Source organism: Xiphophorus couchianus, chromosome 9, assembly GCF_001444195.1.
Source record: "Xiphophorus couchianus chromosome 9, X_couchianus-1.0, whole genome shotgun sequence".
In the NCBI taxonomy this organism is placed as follows: domain Eukaryota; kingdom Metazoa; phylum Chordata; class Actinopteri; order Cyprinodontiformes; family Poeciliidae; genus Xiphophorus; species Xiphophorus couchianus.
In genome coordinates this window covers 8,638,735-8,645,033 of record NC_040236.1, presented here as the reverse complement: position 1 = coordinate 8,645,033, position 6,299 = coordinate 8,638,735, and the positions used below count along the sequence as shown (strand labels likewise).

At 39.0% G+C, this 6,299-nt stretch overlaps 1 long non-coding RNA gene across 1 annotated transcript; it reads right to left on the bottom strand.

Annotated features, from left to right (window-relative positions):
* LOC114151331 (uncharacterized) lies at positions 1-4,696 on the bottom strand. Its single transcript, XR_003596922.1, has 2 exons — positions 704-4,696; positions 1-617 (listed from the first exon to the last, which is right to left on the bottom strand). It is a non-coding gene; the product is annotated as an uncharacterized LOC114151331 (long non-coding RNA).
* Between the last annotated feature and the right edge of the window lie 1,603 nt (positions 4,697-6,299).

The following is a 6,299-nucleotide window of genomic DNA, read 5'->3' as shown; positions in this document are numbered from 1 at the left end:
TGAGATCTGAAAGTGTGATGATTTATTGAAATTCATCAAAGACAGTGCATGCGATGTGTTAAGAATTAGGAACACAAAGTGAATTTAAATTCTTATGTATCATAGTAACTTAATTCCTGGAAACATTACAGAAATGAAGACCACCTGATTTATGCCGTTTTATACCTTAACATACCAACTAGTCCAATTACAATGTGCACAAAAAATAAAACATTTCCATTTAGTTCAAAGTTCACAACAAAGTCATGTCTAGTATTTCATGTCCCAAGTTTAGTTTTATTGTCTTTTCTTCTGTTGCTCCTAAAGCCAAACTGTCAACAAGGCAGTTCACACCACCAGCATCACGGTAGCTGAGGGAGAGAGACAGGCGAAATAAATAACGCCATCATCAGCATGCCGTGACAACATTCCTTGTGACGGTCGGATGAAATCTGGGACACAGTTGCATTCATCGTTCAGTGAGCTCTTCCACAAAGTCAAACCCACCGACAGCAATGAATGTTGATTGTGACCTTTGTTGTGATTTAGAAAGCTGGAAGTATGTCCGGATTGTTTTCCTTCCCAAGGAGTCGTCAGCCGTTCTTCCTCTGATTCGTATGGTGGGGCTTTATCTTCATCTTTTAAAAATACATCTAGTGACAAAAGCTGTCCACAGGGTACAGTCAACGGTCGATGGTTTTTGTTAAATTACAATCAAACTCACCGACAGCGTTGAATGTTCACTGAGGGAAGCGTGAACCGGACGGTGACCAGAGATGACAGTCTGCTTAGAAATGAGGGCGAAGCGTGGCTGCTCTGTGGGTGGAGAAACTTTTACCTTGCATATTCATGAAGTAAATCTTTCTTTCATTCTTCAGAAGTAAACAGAAAAGGTCATGGGAGCTTTACCAATGACAACAACATCATGGATATTTAATGATTATGTGCTAACCAATGCTTGAACTGGTTACGTAAAGCTGAACTTTATTCATCCCTATGGCAGATTTAGACATAAAACTTGCTTCATTTGACCAAGAGAAAATGGGAAAGTCTTCTCTTGATAGATAAGAAAATACAAAAGTGTTAATTTCATATATAAAGTTTTGTTTATTTTAATAAAATAAATAGCATGTAAAAATTCTTCCCAATAATCAATTTGAGATCTTTATTAGCATTAAAGCAATCACACCTTTCTATAATTACTGATAAGAGCTTCTAGTGATTTATGAACAATAAATCATCATCATCAAGATGATTTATTGTCCAAGATGAGCTCCAAATCTTTGACATAAAGGCCATCACCCTAATCTTTAGTTCCTTCAACAAATTCCCTATCAGTTTCAAGTTCGAACTCTGTCTGGGTCACTTCAAAATAATAACAGACAAAGAAACATGTTGATAAAATTACTTCAACCCTAAATCTGCCAAGGGTATCAATAACATAACTGTGTATTAGTGGAGTTGTTCCCAGTTACATGACAATAACATATTACATTTTGGTCATTTTGATTGAAATATCCAAAACATTTCTTTAAATAATAAAAAAAAACAAATGTGACACAAAAACAAGTGTATGACTTTGTGAAGATTTTTCCTCCCCCAGTAGTTTCTTCCACCGCAGCCCATGAAAAAAGAAACAACTTTGACTCACCTTTTCTTTAAATCTTAGAAACCAACCAGTAATACAAGTACGATTTAACTTCCATGAAATACGGTCAAAATTACACAGACGGTGAGTGCATGGGAACATGTCTTACTTTGCTGAAAGTAGCAGTTACACAAAGAAAGTCATCTTGAAACTCCTGACTCATAGTAGTTCTTGGTTAACAGAGCACCTGGGCAGGAGCTGCAGTTTTCTGTCTTTTTTTTTTTCTTTCCTGTTTTGAAGCACAGCTGCTCGGCCTCTAGAGGAGCATCAACATGCCTCAAAGGCTTCAGCGCAAGTTTGAGGATGAGGGAGAGAACGGGTATGAAACTGCCGACTCACCCCGATCAGTAACGCTTGCTGTTTCGTTATGATGTGGTCCCCTGAGTCTGAGGACTGAAAGGCTCAAATGCGCTTTTTATTTGTTTCCTCTCTTTGCACTAAAACCAAGAGAGAAACTGTCCACCATCTTAGACAGTGCTGAATCATTGCTCATCTTGGGAAGGAAAGAAAAATGCGCAGACAGTAAGAAGCATGAAACTCAAATGCCACAGAGCTGCTGTAGTAAATAAGACAGGACGTGAGAGCAACTACGCTGATGAGTCAAGATTCGTTTGGGTGATAAATATCATTCTGGGATGCTTTAACAGAGCAGGATAAGGAGTGACTAAGGCAATCTGGTTGAATGTGTCACCACCTGCCAATCTCTCTCTAAATACCCCTGCACTCATACAACTTTGATTTAAAAATAACAGCTTTTGCTGTCTTTACTACAAAGAGTACTAAGACTTGTGGAGAGGAGTATGCCGCCTCTTTTTACCCTCACATCTTGTGCCACTGCTGTCATTTTATTTGTACCTGACGAAGATCTCTTCACTTCAAAGTAACTCCCCCCCCCCAAAAAATAAATCAAGTCTACAACTCTGTTAGCTGATGAAATATATATCTACATAGAAAAACATGTCCAACATTATATATAAACAAATAGTCCTTGCTGCGACAAACCCCCAATGGTGGTGTGAGTGACAGTGTTTGAATTGACAGAAGTGGATGAGAGAGAGTGTAGCTTTATAAGGTCTTTTCTGGCCGCGGGACGGGGTGGCTGACAGTGGGAAGAAAGAAACGGGACACGAAACTAAAGAGAGAAGAGCCCTGAGCTGACAATGTGGCCTTAATCTGAATGACAAGGCCTGCACATCAGCCCTCTAACCAGCCTGGTTGGAGCGATGGTGAGGGGGTGCTGGATGATGTGGGAGCTAACGGGGGGAGAAGGGGATTTAAAGAGACAGAGGAAGGAGGGGGAGGTGTCCTTCCTTCAAACACGCTGGCCTTAATGGTACGGACAGCTCTGACATTTAACCACTGAATCATTTTTAGAAAAGTGGACGGGTTGGGGGGAGCTGAGACTTTGGCTAAATATAGGGAGCTTTGAAACAGACAATAAAAACGATCTTACTGAAAAAGTTTAGGATTGTTGAAGCAAAGTTCTGTAAAAGTTTAAAAGCACATAAATATATCAGAAGTATATTACGCTCTTTCTGTCTTCATTGACCATTTTATGAACCTATACACTGTAATTACATATATATTGGACAGTAAGGCTAATGCTTATTTATAATAGTTAACACAGGCTTCCTCTGTGTAACGTGAAAATGGAGCATGTAAGTGTTTCCAAGTACATACGTAACAGAGACGTGAACCAGTGGTAAAATCAATAAAAATATATATAAAACAAGGTCCTTCAATCATAAACTGCTTTAATATTTGTGTGTTTTACACCCCTTCCCTTTATATCAGAGAGTTACTCTGAATGGACATGCTTCCATTCTCAATAAGAGTTTCACACAGGAAATTAATTGGTGTTGCACTTTCATTTCCTGTGGAAATCATTGTCAGCTGCTGTAAAACAGCCACTAAGTCCAAAGAGCTTAAAGGTATATAAAATAGGGTTTGCATTAAACATTATGAGATTGGGGTTTCTATAAGGACCTAGAAGTCCACTTTAGTCTTGGCCCTTCTTGGATAGTAGTTAGTTTCTGTTCCATATTGTAAAGCGCTTTGAGAGGTCAAAATGACTGGAAAAGCGCTATATAAGTTCAGTCCACTTACCATTTAAGCACTCGGGGCCAAGCAATCTGAAATTATACAGAATGAAGACACCATGTGAGTAATTTCCAGCTGCAACCGCTTATAGCCACTTAACAGAACCTTACTTCAAAAATTATTAATTTTACCCCTGAAGAATAAGGAGAGAGAAGAGTTCAGAGAGTATGGGCAATAACGGGAATTACTTAATTAAACAGCATCATTTTAAAACGAGGTGACTAGATGAGGCTGTGACCAAAGAGCCAGTGAAAAGAACAAATTTGTGTAAGACATGAACTGAAATGTCCCTTTTCTTTCAAAACTCAAATTGCAAATTTCCTTGCCAATAATACTCCATGCGGTTGATTCAGCGCATCTGAGCGGCGAAGAGCAGAAAACAGAACAAAACTACGGAGGATTTTTCTTAAGGTCGAGTAGCGAAGTAAGTCATACGTATCGGCACTGATAATGGCCATGTTTCCTCAGCAGACTGGGTGCAAGGATAAAAAGGGGAAAGAAAATAACAAAAGGGAGCCCTGACAATGTTCCAGGAAATTCGTAAGACATTCGTTTGTGTGATGAGCACTGTCAGCGTTTCACAATTAGCACCGTGGACTCTGTCAGAACAGACTAGTAATTCCAGACAGGCGAATCATACAGGAGGTGATTAAACGCTCTGAGAATTTTGCTCCTTTTGACAAACTTGTGAACACACTGTTTTATTTATTTTTCTGTCCTTTCATTATTTGAGTTTTACAGAACGTAGGGACAGATATGTGCTCTACCAAAACATGGAGCGTCTGCGGAGATTTTGCACCTATTTTTCTCCACTGCTGTCAATCTGATTTCTCCGCGTCGTTTCATCACGCAAGCTAATTTTAGGCTTGCAAGTGTGAGCTTTTGCCTGGAGGGAAAATATGCATAAAATTTAAAAATAACATGAAACAGGCGAGGTTTCTATGCTAAAATAGAAACATTAAAGGTGAAAAACAAATATTTCCACAAATAACTTAATTAATGTGAAAATGTTAAACTATTTTTAAAAGTGCAATTAGCCTTACTGTAGAGTGTTTTCAATCTTTAAAAATATAATTTTTCCACAAAACCTACACATTAAGATGAATGTAAACTGTTCAAAAATGTTAACTACAGCAATTTCAGATTTAATAAGGTTAACAAGATGTAGCTTTGAAGAAAAATAGCATAAGCCGCAATTTGCACCCGTCTTTCACCTTCAACCCGCCCTCCTCCCAGGAGTTGGAGGAAATTCCTGGTGAGGGTGCTGCGAATCGCCGCGCTCAGCCTGCAGGTACAGACCGGTCTCCTCTGTCTGCAGATATCACACCGCGACGTGATCTGTTTAGCACCCTGACTTAATGCTCACCTGCTTGCACTCAACCCCCACCTGCTGTGTGTATGTGCAAGTGCGTCAGTGTGTGCAGTGTTTATTGTGGCCGTGTGTACACGACGCCTTCGGTCTCCTCACAGCTGGAATGGCGTCTCCTTCTTTATCTGCTGCACTGCAATTATAGACACACACGCTCACAGAATGATAGATGGATTCTTACTGCAAGGACAAGATATTTTTGGAAATTATTCCAATCTTCTGCAAATAAAAAAGGACTAAAAACTCATATGGAAGAAGATTAAAGTGCCTAAAAAAAGAAACATGGGACTACTGAAGGAAAGATGGATGTGAAACTTGCAAAATGTAACAATTTTAACAGATCTCAGAATTTATCTATGCACTTTATGACAAAAATCTAAAAAATAAACATTTTAAAATGAGCTTGAAGCATTCATTTTCTGTGATTTGCATGCATAGTTTGTCATTTCCCCCTGAGGTTGTCACCACGCTGACAGATACAAACTGACTTGTACAACCGCACTCACAAAACACACACCAAGACACTTGAGCAGGGGTCTGAGTCCAGCTGGAGGTGGTCTCCTGCCAAACCTGCAGGGAGGTTGACTATTCATATTCATCACACGCACACACTGATTGGAACTGACAGGACAGACAAACACACACACACCTTCTTACACGCACACAGTTGGGAAAAAACAAAAAAAATCTACCGGAGAGTGATTCAGTGGTTAGACTAGGCAAGGTTTACTTATACGAGGTACAAAAATTAAAAAACAATTTACAAGTTTAAAGTATTTTTTTTAATGGATAGCGTAATAGCGCTGCCCCTCACCCTTTGTTGACTGTCAGCTGGCTGAAAGAAAGCTACTGTATTTTACAAGAGAGACGGATTTGGCTGAAAATATTTCGCACCAGCTTGCCATCTTATAAAGGTAACACTATTTTCACACTATTGCTGTCAAGCTATTAGCAACATGACTGATAAGCAAACGACTGTAGTCTGGCTACCGAGCCAGCTTTTTAGTCTACCCCAAAATTTAGCTGACATTTTTTTTTTCTTTTTTTAGATAGGTGCACTTAATGTGTATATTTATGAATACCAAAATAGCCATTAATAAATGGAATATAAAATATTACAGTTACATCCATAATGAGAAATTAGTTGATTTATTTCAGTGGGGGAAGCTGTAAGTTTACTCAAATTAAAGCAGTCTTATGATG